Here is a 14,594-nt window from a genome sequence, read left to right as displayed (position 1 = left end):
ACACGTGATAGATCATAATGAGACTAATGACATCCAAATGCAAACATCCTGTTCTAAGTTTATGCATACGATATAGTTATCGATTAATCGTTTTTATCGGGGAAAAAATACAGTTGTTTGATAGAAAGTGTCACATTATATCGTTTCAAGAACGATCATAAATAAGTTGTGCGATAACAGACAGTATTATGAAGAACGTATTTGAACTTCTGTCCAGGCCCTGGACTGCTTTTTCGTTTTAAATTGGTAGTTTTACAACGTCTTTGTATAATATTAACTTTTTTTGCATTTGTATGATGCTATTTGTGCGTCGTGCGAGTTTGAAGTTGATCAATCGTACGTACGCCTCGGATGGTTACACAGAGCCTTGTTGCATAGTGGTGTAGCGCAACATTCGTGGCAGGCTATATCACGTTTGATAGACGACGATTCATCATTAGCAACAGATCGTCCAACCAAAGCACTTGACTGACCTATTGGGTTACAATGCTGCCAAAACAGGTGAAAAGTCAAATATAATAATGAAATCCAGTTTCATCATTACAATATCCTTATTTAAGCAAGATGACCATTTGTCACAAAAAAGACACCACGTATTTTATATAAAAGACAATAAATTCCCTCAGAGAATAATACAAGTATTTGAAACAAACCCAGCAGTAAACATCCTTTTGACTACAATTTTAAAAAGACGAAAATGATATAGTTAAATATGCATTTTATGTAATGACTACTTGTTAAAATAGAAATATGTGTGCATACGTACAATATTATCTTTGCAAGTGAAAGTGTACGTCCGTTCAGTATTAGTCAGCGTAGTTGAACCCATGAAGCATGCCTAAAATTATAGGTATATAAGAAATATTAACATCCATACATATATAATCAAATGACAATTATATAAGCAATAAAATAAATATAATACATTGTAAAATGAACGGCAACATTGAATACAGTGAATGAAATGTAGTTCGCAAATAATAATATAATAATTATAGAACCCACATAATGTATTTGGAAATAAGTAAATACTGGAAAAACTATAATGGCATTTAACAATACCTCATTAGAAGCGCAAGTGACCGTTTTGTTGCATGCGTTCACATCGGTCACATTTTGGCAGTCGTAACATTGAAGAGCGGCTTGATGAAATAGATTGACCATGTAAAAGTGCAGTTCAACAATTGCGCATGTGTAAGTTTATAATTCAATAATATTATATGCACACGATGCTTATTTAAGCAAATAGTTTACTATAATGAAAACATGTAATCATTAAGTCTATAAATTGTCTGGTTTCAAGGTACACGAGTGAATTGAATTTGTGTTGAATGTCTCGAATAAGACTGGACTTGCATAAATAAACAACTGTTATTTTCGTAAAATTTGTCTCTATGTCTCTATGACGGATTTGCCCGAATTTGGGTTGGAAGAAAGATATTAGTCAATAATAATCATTTTAAAACGAACATACAGGCAGAAATTGTAGAACTCATCAATGATTTCGCAACAACGGATTTTTTATAGATATTATTTTTCGCACATAAATGCTCGTCATAGATGCTGCATTTCAGTATAAACACTGCATGATGAATGTTTAATATGTTTATTTAATGAGTAATAGTGCAGAAAACATTTTTGGTCATTGTTAAGAATGAAATGGTCAATATTGCTGTTTGTATTACAGCTGGAAGAAAGCTAATCGTTGATTGCAAAAATGACCTAGAGAACAATTGAGATTTGGCACTGAATGTTGCGAATGTTAATAGAATTATGAAGTTCATAATGTGTTCTGCATCTTTAATTTCACGGAATTAGCCTACAGAAATAGGAAGGGTATAGTTGTTAATTTGAGCATTTGCAATACATCTATATGAACTATTTCACCATTTGTAACGTTAGTGTATAATCGCAAAAGGAAGTTAACTTTATATTTTTCATTGAATAGTTGTAAAGATGTTCAAACCTGAGGTAGGTACAGCATTTTAGTTGACATTAAACATTTACTTTTCGATCGACGGTAAAATTTTAATACTGGGCAACGGATCATGAATATACACAAGTACAGAAAACACACATAGATTTTTCCATTGCAACACGTGATATTTGTTCCGGTCGTTAATGTAATTAATCACTCGGATTTTAATAAATGTGTTACAATGTAATATCTATTTCATGTATTCATCACATACGCAGATACTTAATTAACACATTTTAATTGCATCGCGAACGTAGATTTTTGCAACGACGTTTATGGCATTTATTTGGTTCCTGCTTGTTTAAGAACGTTTGCATTAAAGTTAAATTTATCTCTTGCTATCTTTTGAATTGCACGATTTGCGTAGTTGTACTTTGGGAGTAAAATAAACTTATTTAGTACGCATTCGTGTTTTTGAGCTAATGACATATTGTAGTAAGCAGTATCATTGTGATACACAATAATAAATGGATCTTCACTCTATTAACCTTATGGCGCTGTTTTTATTTGAACACAAACACTTTTCTGTAGTTTAAAATAAAAACATGTTTACTTGCACAAAGGATCTAAACAGCTTATATATAATGCCTCGTTGATTTTAGACGGATTAGGACGACACTGTGCACTTGTTTATTTTCTCAATTCATAGCTAACAACAACAAAAAACGCACAGAAATAATGCAATAAAATGGAGTGAGTGCACATGTTCAATGTGAATAGCTTACTATAGAGTAAAGTCTAATTCAAGAGATTTTTCGAATTTCTCCTTTATATCGGACTAGAACAAATACGAAACCAATATAACTTTGGTTGAAAGCTCATTACATAAATCAGAAACGCTGATGACATGTTACAGCATGAATTTTACAAAGATATTAACAAATATATTTCAACAAATCGTATGGGGGTAAGTTTTGTATTCGAAAGTGTTATACAAATTTGATGCGATATTATTGTATAACTAAAGCAACGACGTCCCTTGCATACAAAAGTGAGAGAGTTTGAACCAAACAATTTGCCGGCTCATTTGAATTTTTCTGCAGTAGTAAAATGGAATTTGTCACAAGCGGTGATCTGTTTTTACAATCATTATGAAACGTGTAAATCAACTGACACACCATGTTTAGAAATAATTAATTATGAGAACATCGATTGAAATATACATATAACAAATGCGGCCGTCTAGCAATTTGGCCCATGATGAGTATACGTACATGTCCATGTTAATATAGCTGCAAGTGCAACCAAGCACATATCTGAAATGAAATTCTCACTATATTGAACTAATTTAAGTGTTAGAAGAATAAAGTGTTATAAATAAGGAATGATTTGGTTTAGTGCAAAATCAAAATATACTCTTTTAATTATGGCAGTTAAGTCATTTAAGTAGATAAATGTAGAGCGTATGCATTCAAAACACGTCTTTCCAGCATTTCTAGAATTAAAATAAAGTATGTTTAAGTATAGAAATTCATGTATTGTTCATATGTCTAAAGGGGACTTGTGAACAACTAGGAAAATGATAATTATGGCTATTAAAATTATATTTAAATGTTTCAAATACACATATATTAATGTTTCAAATATACATTTAATAAAAATTGTTCAAAAGTACAAAATCAGGGTATATTTCCTTTAAACAATCACTCATGTCACAGTTGCTCGTCCCATTTAGTATATAAACATTCAGAGGAATGTTGTTCCATCATCATATGACCACCGTCATGAGGAAAGGGGTATAATACCATATGAGATCAGTGAAGCTCCAGACCAGCCTGCACATTTTTACAGTCTGGTAAGGAGCTACGCTGTCCGGTAGGGATACTGCGAAACCTGTCAAGACCTTATAGCGGATTGGGTAGCTCCTAACGAGATTGCGCGATTACCTGTCACATACGGCATAAATCTCATTTTCGCTTGACGCGGCATATATAAAGCGTTTTTAATTGATATACAAGTTGTAGCAAATTAAGAAAATTAAATATGAAGCTATATCGAAATATAACAGAGGAAACACATATACATATAAATATATAACCATAACACAAACTTATATAAGACTTAAACTCACATGTTTTCATGTTGAACAGGGGTTATCATGAAAGGTTCCGATTTGGACAATTTTATAAAAGCCTCTTTTAAAGTCACATATTCATTATCTGTAGTTTAAATTTTAATTGTATAGTATTGCAAATGTATTCCACATATTCTATAGTGTTCCATAACGTATGTTCCTGAAAGCATGTCTTTAAGTTTCATGCCTTATCGACATGGACTTTAGGCCCAATGTCACGATTTTGCTAATGTTAGGATCTCCTTATCTCAACTATATTATCTTCTTATTAAAGATGCATTCAAGTTTATGGACCCGGTATTGTCTAATTTGGTGATGCGGTTCTGAAAAGATTATAAATGCAAAACGTCTTTACGAAATTATCTGTTTTGGCTTATATTGACTTTTGCTGATTCGATCTGGAATCGCACGCACGCAGGTGTATTAACGCAAACATACCATTTTGCTGTTTAAATAACAACTTTGTAGTGAGAATTGTTTACAATACCTTGATTATATTTCTCATTTTACTGTGTATTACATCCCTATGTCAACATGTAGCTCCTTACTGTGGCGATTGGTGGACACAATGAGGTTACCTTTATCGATTGATAGAAATGATCTAAAAGACCTTGAAGGCAGATTTCTGGTTTGTTTTAGTAACATATCGTCAGATGCAGGTTATTAGTGTTTTCTAGATATATACGCCATATTTAACGTTCAATATCCTGACGATCTTTGAAGTTATATCTGAGACAAGCCCTAATCTGCTATATTTTAAACCGCTGAAATTAAAATATGACCTTGACCTTAGTTATGGTATTTTCCCCAAAACATACCATCACAAATTACACCAAAGAAAATTACGGTCTATTTTCAGCTCAAGATGTTCAAAAATGCGTTTTTAAAGCCTTCACATATATAGAGAATAATAGGTTAGTGTTGATTATAGATCAGGTTTATCATGCGAGGCTTAGAAAACAAAAAGCACGAGCCTTGGCGAGTGCTTTTTCGTTTTCGTGCCGAGCATGACAAACCTGATCTATAATCAACACTAACCTATTATTCTATTTACCCCACTTTTTTATTCAGTGAACATTTTTATTTTAACAAAATAATTTTTCATGAGTGTTTGTCGTACTATGATAATGACTGTAGTGTAACCAAGGTCAGTGTATTACTCCGCGTTCCAAAAATAACCGCTAATCAAATTTTATCACACTTTTACAGCGAAATCGGTTGATTAAAGCCCCGTTTATTAAATTTCATCTATAATCAACGGCAAGGCTATAATCAATGGCACGAAATGACGTCATCAACTGCCGAATCGGGACTACTTTTTCCCACGCACCTCGTCACCTGTATTTGCCAAGTGCATCAATAATAAAAACAATCTCAAATGTTTGTCAATCTTAATGACATTAAAACAAATACAAGTAGAAAAAACGTGTTTGTTGTCATTTACTGTCACTAGACTTCTAGTATTAGGTAAATTTAACACTATGTTGCAAATAGGTTCTGTTGTTGTTGCTCCCCTTTGATGGAGTCAGTTCGAGTTGCTCCCCTTTGACTATAGAACACAATCGTCTGCGAAATTGTAAACCCCTCAAAATGTCTGACGAATTTGACAAAGTCAATTTCTCATTAACTTGGGATGAATTAAATAATGAACATGAGCAACAAGCAACTGAAATGGAATTAACACTAAGCCAGTTCCAGGAACAATATGGGTTTGATCCATCTATTTTGTTCACAAATGAAATTGAATTGACCATTGAGAATGAAACCAGCCCCAGTAGTAACGCACCATCCAGTAGCAATGTCTTCTCCCCAACTTTAGATCTGCATGAGAATAAAGAGTTCTTAGATGTTAACCTCACTGATGTTGGTGATTTCATTGTCCAAAATGAAAATAAAAAGACTGTAGCGAAGAGCTTGTCTGACATTAACAAATTTTAAAGGTTTCTAATGTCAAAAGCTGAATCAAAAGAAATCCACCACATAGAACAAACTCTTCTTGATGAGTATTTGGCCACTTTCCTGTTTTCCCTCAAAAGTGAAATGGCACAGATTTTGAACCAAGCTCCCTCCGTGGCATCATTGCTAGTGTTGACAGGTACCTGAAACGACATCGCTATGGATGTTCAGTTACGACAGGGACTGGGGCCCAATTTGCACTCACAAGGGACACCTACAATGCAAAGAAAAAAGTCTTAAGAAACAGGTAAAATTGAGATGAACGCTTATAACTAAAAGAAATTTGGCAAAAAAAAACATATTCAACAGAAAACGTATCATTTATGACAAATTGGGAAAAAAATCCCATGTGTAGTCTGTATGAAACTAATACCCTGTCGACATAAAGTTGCAATGTGTTTGAAGTTTCAATATGTTCACTTACCAAGACCCTTTGTTAAAATATTGACCTATACTAGTATGTAGTTTTCAACGACGTGTAGCTAAATGAGCAGGACGAATTAATTATCGATCATTGATATCACCACTAGAGTATCACGATACTTGAACAAAATGTCAGTCGCATAGAAAGCTTCTTCCGAAGCGACAAACAAGTGAAATGTATCCGTTATCAATTATGCAATCTTAACCGGAAAGTCTCTATCTTTGTTTGACCACAGAGTTCAAGCACACAACATTTGCATTCATGTGCATTCTTTAAAAAAATCGCCAGTTTCATTAACTTGATGGCTGGTAGCCCTAAAATTGATATAAAACATTATGTTATTTTTATTTTATAAGAATTTATTATCGTATGGTGGATATGATGAAGGTGGTGTTTTCAACGCCTGTCTAATCGCTTATACGAATATAGATTGAATATCAAGATAGTGATTGACGATTTATATACATTAACGCGATACCTTCTTAACAATTAGGCATTTATCAAAGGTCATAGAGCTAGTCAAACAAACACGTAAATAAAATGAACGACGTACATTTTTTATGTACTGCTTGGGAACTGAAATTGACGCGATCACTTATTCAATTTGATGATCATGATCAATTATATACGCGCATCAGTTTATTTATATATATCAATATTTATTAGTTGTTTGTATCCTTCGTCCCAAAACAGTTTTAGCTAGCTGTATAAGTTAATGTTCTTTTTATGGATTTGTAAGGCATTGTCATTTCTCATCAAGTTTTGCTCAACAGGAATTATAGTTGTATTTTCACAATCTTCACTTCACACAAAAAATGAAATCACATTTATAAAATAATATTAGTAAATATTTAAATGGTAACACAATTACCATACCCACCGAGCATTATCCGACGGAAAGTTAAATCACACGCGTACGTTATGCATTCATTTCATGCAATGTGATGATTAAGAACACACTTGAATAAAACGACGCAAATCATTACGTTACACAAGACATAATACAGTTTTATAAATATTTGCTGAGCACACAGCTTTGAAGTTCATGTCTTCGGAAGTTTTATAATCGGGGGACTTACAGACCTCGATCATGTTTATTATTAAGTTTGTTTTCATTTTAATCACATGCACACAGAAAAGGGTTTCATTTTCGTATTCCGACTCATTTGGTTAAGTTTGATGCATTGCTTCTCAGTTTATCTAGAGGTCATCATCGTCTATGCAGTCCTCTGATGTCGTTTTTGCGTTGTTTGTGTCCTTTAGAACGCTGGTGGGATATGCATCAGTGCATGCGTTATTTTGAAGTTATTCTATGAACTACTTTGGTCTTGGCGGATTTGTATCAGTGCACTTGTGAATTTGAAGTTATTTAATGAACTACTTTGGTCTTGGCGGCACATTATTATTGTAATTGGCGTTATTGTCCTCATTAAAACAGTCTCCACTATATGGTGTCCTGTTTACAAACCTTTTGGCTTTCGAAGATGTACCGTAAATCGTCTGATGTAAAGTTTGAATATGCTCTCCCCTTAAAGGGGCCGTCCAACATGTATTGAAGCATGTCATTAAATGCTTTATATTGATAAATTTAAAAAATTGACATAAAAAATCATCAGTAAAAAAACAAGAATACAATTTAAAAAAGGAAAAAAAAGTAACCCTCGACAGGGCTCGAACCACTGATCTCTGGAGTCCTGGAGTAAAAAGTCACCCGCCTAGACCACTCGACCATCCATGCTCATGTTTAGAGCGGATGTATTTTTCACCTATATAATATAATCAATCCTCGTAGTTTGCCAAAATATAACTACAACAACAGAACTTTCCGAATTATTCAATCGTTTTGCGTCGCACGACGCTTTATAATTTTCAGGTTTTCAAATCGCCAAAAGATGCATATAATTGATATTAAATAGCATGGTAAATGGTCAGTATTACTATTTACTCAAAAATATCATAACAAAAGTGATAATGTGCGAGTCCGAAACAACTTTTTTTAATTTTGTCAATTTACCCAAACGTTGGACGGCCCCTTTAACTTGAATTCCTGACACACCTTGGCTATTGATGAAAAGCCGAATCTGATAAGGTTAAATGCCAAGTAAGTTTCTTATCAAAAGAATTGTGTTTATGCATATGGCGCATATTTCATCCATAACTTTAACAAAACGTTTCATCGCGACAATTTTAGTTCATTGACTTCTTAAGATGCCTGATGTATGTGGCATCTTCGTCAACGCCCGCGCATGTAATTAACCGCCCATCTGATGGTGGTTCTTGGAATTCTACAAAACGTTTATGGAATGTCTGTGGAAAACAGCTGAAAAAACCGTTCTCGCCTCTTGCTGACAATACATTTCTTCGACCTGTTGTATTAGTTTACCGTTTTTTAAGTTTCGACGTCTTAATCGAAGCATTCGCTTTCTGTGCGCTTTCTTTTTCCGGCAGTACACTGCGGATATATGCAGGAGGAACATCGTATTTTTTATCAAAATGTGAAGCAATAGTTTGTACCCTACTTGGCTTCGACCGAATACTTTCGCCATACTTGTTAATTTGTTGTTCTGTTCCTTTTAATAGATGGGGCAGAGTTGGATCGATCGATGTATTTGTGGCTTTTCGTTTTTCTTTCCTCTCCAATGTACCGTCTGCGCAGTCCTCACTTGTCTCATGTGCGTTGTGTCTGTCCTTTTGAACGCTGTTCGGGTTTGCATCCGTATGCGTGAAATGTTGTGCTTCTACTTGCTTTGGGCCTGGCGGTACATCATAATTGTCGTTTGCATCATTTTTCTCATCAATACACTGGTCATTATGTGGTCTCCAATCGCCAATTGCTTTCAGAAATCTTTCGACTTGCGCAGGTTTCAGCGCATATGGCTCTTTTTGTAAATCTTTTTGATTCAGGGTTTGAAAATGCTTTCCATTAAACCCGAATTCCTGACACACTTTGGCTAATGTAGTTAAACCGAATCTGTTGAGTTCGAACGCCACTTCGTATGCATTGTATCGAAAGAATTCTGTTTTATCCACGTGAACGATATCATTTTCTTCATAATTGTTACAAAACTCTTCTCGCGCCAAGTTTGGCTCCTTTTCTTGTGTAGGTAACTGATAAAATTCATCATCTTCGTAAAGGTCCGCGCTTTTTTTCCGCTACATATCTATGACCTGGTGAAACGGTTTTACTTCTTGTAAGCTTTTGTGTCTGAATAGAAGCATTTGATATTTGTTTGCTTCCTTTTTCCGATAAGACTGGGCGGATATGTGCATGAGGAACACCGTAATTTTGCTCAGGGTGAGAAGCAATAGTGTGTTTTGTATTTGGCTTCGGTCGAATAGGTTCGCTTCCCTTGGTTATTGGCGATAATTGTTGTTTTGGTGGCCTGTTTATTAGAAGAGTGTTGGTCTTAATTAAAGTGTTTTGCCCTTTTCCTTTCTGATCCGATGTCTCATCAAATAGTTTTAAGAAGTCGTCTGCAACCTCTGCAACGAACCTAAAGCAGTCCGGAAAATTCTGAATCGGTTTCTGCAAAACATTTACTTAAATGTAAATATACTTTATATAGAGTGAAACAGAAAAGAATCCATTAAGTAAATGATATTTATTATTAAGTCAAGAAACAAGTTTTAAGTTCAAAATTATTTTAAAATTCTAATACTTTAAAATTACATTTTAACTCCAACCGTTGTTAGATTTATACTTGTATTTTAAGAGATAGACAATCAATATAATGTATCAGCACCATTAAACATAAACAATATGTAACGGAAACTTACAACTTTTCGCAAGTGATCCTTAGTTACAAGGTCTAAGCGCTCGTTACATGTAGCTGGAAAAATAATTAATTCATAACAAACACTCTCATTAAAAATCTCATTTTTTTAAACCTGATGCTGATAATGAAAATTTATTTGCATTTTCTATGATTAAAAAATAATAATATTATACATAAATTAATAAATTATACATAAATCAAACATAATAAATATTATTTATTATGTTTGATTTATGTATAATTTTGTGCTTAACCATAGACATGTATCCCATATCCTAAAACTCATTGTACATGTACAAGATACATTTTAACGAAATGCTTAGTTTGCTACACATGGTGCAAATTTAAGTCTGCATGTGTTAATTTATATTAAATTAAAGAAACCATTTATAATGGGATAACATCTTTATATAATACATATTAAAATAATGTAACTGTCAAAAGAACAAAACAATGACATACTCATATTAGTCCTTTCTATTTTTCAATATCCTTGATGAAAATTATGTGGGAAATCGAGTCCGACGCTCACACTTATATCCTTGGTTCTCAACATAAGCATGATGGTTTGTTTCCGTCGGACAATAAGCTGCGAATATGATCTTATTTCATGATGAGGATTTATTAGTGTGTTGTTGTATTAACTATTCTTAATTTGCAAACATCGACAATCGCTCACTTAGATTAGCTTAACCCATAAATAACCGATTGATAGTTATATCTGGCGGTTTTCTAATAAGATTATTTCAATACCAATTGAACGTCACATAAACATGACTTTTTGACGATGCGAACAGCATCGTCCAAGGTATCATAAACCATCAACAAAAAATCATAATGGCGACCTATGTAAAAGACCGAGCAAGTCCGATTGAGATAACTCGATTTTTCAGTTACTTCCCTTTTGCATTCGCCACCACGTAGGAGATTGCTCGTCATTGATAACATTCTCCTAGCAGAGTTGTCGTTCGTGTTTCAACATTCATCAATGGCCGCCACCATGAGAGCCTCGATTCAAAACTTTCTAACTGCATAAATTGGTTTGTTTCGCTATTTAGAGGCTGTCATTTAGGATATATGAATTATTTATTCACTAAATCTCCGCTTATGACAACAATAGTTGGAATTCGAAGGATATATACTCGATGTGAATGAAGAACTTTCTGGATCGTAACAGCTTGACATGGCAAAACTGGCATACTGGTATTTTTAGTTATCAATATAAGTCACATTTCGTCGGGGATTTGCAGATCACCAAGCTGTCCTGAAATTCAACATTGATTTCAAACTCTTTACTGGTTTGTATACTCGTTCTTAGTGTTAGTACTTTTTATCATTTTAAAGTTTAATGAACTGTGTCACAGTAAAAGAGACATTAAGGCGATTGTGGCCAGTTTGGATCTAGATCAGCCTGCAGTCGCTTGAAAGCTGTTTGCTTAAAAGCGTTTTTCTGACAATAACAAATAATTTAATTGGAGACTGATTTGACTGCGCTTTTCCTGTGACCTGGCTCAAATAATAGAATTGTCATTAATCAAATTATTTATTTCGAACATTAATCAATTGTTTTTCTTGCCCCTCGGGATCAATGACTCCAGCACTTTCCTGTTGAGAATTGAATACTGCTAAAGGCGATGCTAGGGGGCGTGAGAGATGTTGCACCTTCCAGTATCGCTCGATTGTTCATTGTCGGCTCGGGTACTACGTACATGTACCCCGGGTACTCTTAAGTATACTTACATGTATCCCGGGTACGGTAAATACACTAAAATGTACCCGGGAAATTTAACCCTAAATCAGTCGTTGTCGGCTATTTTTTTGTAATAATTATATATACACATCAGGGCTTAACACTAACTTTTTTTCAACTAGCCCGTTCGGGCTTTTACATGCAGAACCTACTAGCCCTCAACAATCTTTCATGTGGAGAAATTTTCTTTTTTTTTTAATTCCTCATACTTTCTCTTACTTTCTATCTTCCCTTTTCTTTTCGTATCCGAGGAACCCCCATCCCCACCCGTAAAGCCAAACTTAAACAACGACATGAACGTTAAAACTTTTTTTACATAGATTGCCGGATTACCGTCTTACAAGAAATGGTAAGTGAATCTTAGCAAAATAACGTGTTACGGTAGTTGTAACAATTGTACAGGGTTAACTCTCTACTAAAAGCCGGGATCGACCATTAATATTAGTTTTGCTAATTGAAAATATTGTCAAAACACTTCTTATCTAAATAAAGTCTCTATCTTCCTCTAAATGGATTTATTAATCGTCTAAAGGATGGAATAACTTTTCCATAATGACAACAAATTAAAATTATTTAAAATTGATAAATAACTATTAATTTTATAGTTACTTTGTGTTAATGTCGAGTTTTATACCTTCATCATTCCGGACGATCCTGGGCGATCCCGGCTTTTAGTTTCAAACGTATTTTCATTGAGAAAACACGTCACCTCGAGGAAACCAATCAAAAACCGTGTCTAGCGGCATTCCGTTTAAAAATAGGTACTGACGTGTTTTACCAGGAAAACCGCCGGGGATTTTCTGAATTGTCGGCCTCTTTTTTGATTGCAATCAGGGGGTTCCGAATCTATTTCGAGATACGATCCGTTTGTTGTCTCCGAACTCACTCTGGGATTTAATTGTCATCTGATCGTACTGTATTAAGATTTTTGTATCTTTGAAAAGCTTATTTAAAACGCAGTTTATTGATATAGAACATATAATCCCGCCCAAAATACACACGACCGGTCGGGCATGTTCCTGGGACATTGGCTAGCCCGGACCAAGGTACAGGCAGTGAATGTCGTTCGGACGTGCCTTAGTGTTAAGCCCTGCACATTTATGTCAATTTTCTGTAGAATGGCCTCTATATTATCGGAACACATACTCAAAAAACATGTTGATGCAGTGTTTTTTGAAGAGGAGTGTGTTTAAGATAATCGGTTGCGCGTTTTACGACATCGGATTTTGGGCGCGAATACAACTCGGGTACAGTCTAATATGGACCGAGTACAATTACGTTTATTTACCGTACCTGGTGTACATGTAAGTATACTTAGAGTACCCAGGGTACATGTAAGTATACTTAAGAGTACCCGGGGTACACATAAGTAGTACCAGAGCCGACAATGACCAATCGAGCTCCATTATCCCTCATGAACCGACTCAAAAAACCGAGTCGGCAATATTTGACTTAATTTTTGGTTTGGTTGCTCTCGAGGGATCGAAAATTTCAGAATCTTCCTAAAAGCCCTACAGGTTTGATCCCCAGAAGCGACATTGAAAACTAGCATACTTTGTTATCTAAAATGCTGCTAAACCTGATATACAATGATAATGTGAATTTTCTCTCACATGATGTTCATCAGTCATATTATATAAAAACTTACAGCAGTAGTAAACAACTTGACAATAATTAATGAACGCATCTTTCATTTGTCTTTGACACTTTGATTTTGACATGGCCTAGATTTAATGGACTTTACCAGCACTCTTGTAACAGAGCTAAAGTTTAAATGTACCATTGAAGATCACCTAAATCCAGCTTTGCTATTATAGACGTGTGGAAAGTTTTAAGGATGTGACAAGTAAGCAAAAATTGGTCATTACCCAGAGGCCACAACTGATCTATGACTGTATTCAAACAAGAAAAATCAGTGCCTGATTTAGATTTCCTAAGTTAGGTCAATAAAAACTAATTTCATAAGCCTGGTAACAGTTTAACGGTAATGCTACCAATGTGTCACACCAGGGCCTTGAATTTTAAATCTAGGACATGCATGGTCATTTCTTCATGAAATCAGGACACAAAATTGTATTTTAAGTCCTTAATTGACCTGGCTATAGTTCTCAGATTATTATAAGCTCAATCAGTATATTTATATCATTATTTATGCTTTGTGTATTGTAAGCATATACACAATCATGCAGTTACATGATAGCAATAAATAATATCAAAGTTACCCATACTATAAAGGTCATTGACAAAGCCTATGGTCAAAATGTGAACAAATTGAGTGTAATCGCATTCTCGTGCCAGCAAAAACAACACGTTGACAGGTTGTCATTTTTGACAGTTCTACTTTCACTTTAATTTTGTGATATCAAACTATTAACAATTATGTGGCTGAGAAAAATATCGCCATTGCTTTTTATGCCCCCGTTAGGGTGGCCTATATCAGTTGAACTGTCAGTCAGTCAGTCAGTGTGTCAGTCTGTCCGTCCGTCCGAAAACTTAAATGGCCATCACTTTTTTAATATTGAACATAGCAACTTGATATTTGGCATACATGTGCATCTCATGGAGCTGCACATTTTCAGTTGTGAAAGGTGAAGATGAAGGTCATCCTTTAAGGTCAAATGTCAAATATAATGCGT

General features: G+C 34.6%; 1 long non-coding RNA gene across 1 annotated transcript; it reads right to left on the bottom strand.

Moving 5' to 3' along the window:
• Positions 1–6,973: 6,973 nt before the first annotated feature.
• On the bottom strand, positions 6,974–10,791 carry LOC127870405 (uncharacterized). Its single transcript, XR_008044801.1, has 3 exons — positions 10,671–10,791; positions 10,210–10,262; positions 6,974–9,958 (listed from the first exon to the last, which is right to left on the bottom strand). It is a non-coding gene; the product is annotated as an uncharacterized LOC127870405 (long non-coding RNA).
• Between the last annotated feature and the right edge of the window lie 3,803 nt (positions 10,792–14,594).

The sequence above is a fragment of the Dreissena polymorpha genome, chromosome 2 (assembly GCF_020536995.1).
Source record: "Dreissena polymorpha isolate Duluth1 chromosome 2, UMN_Dpol_1.0, whole genome shotgun sequence".
Taxonomy (NCBI): Eukaryota; Metazoa; Mollusca; class Bivalvia; order Myida; family Dreissenidae; genus Dreissena; species Dreissena polymorpha.
The sequence above is the reverse complement of the archived record's forward strand: the minus strand, read 5'-3'. Positions and strand labels throughout refer to the sequence as shown.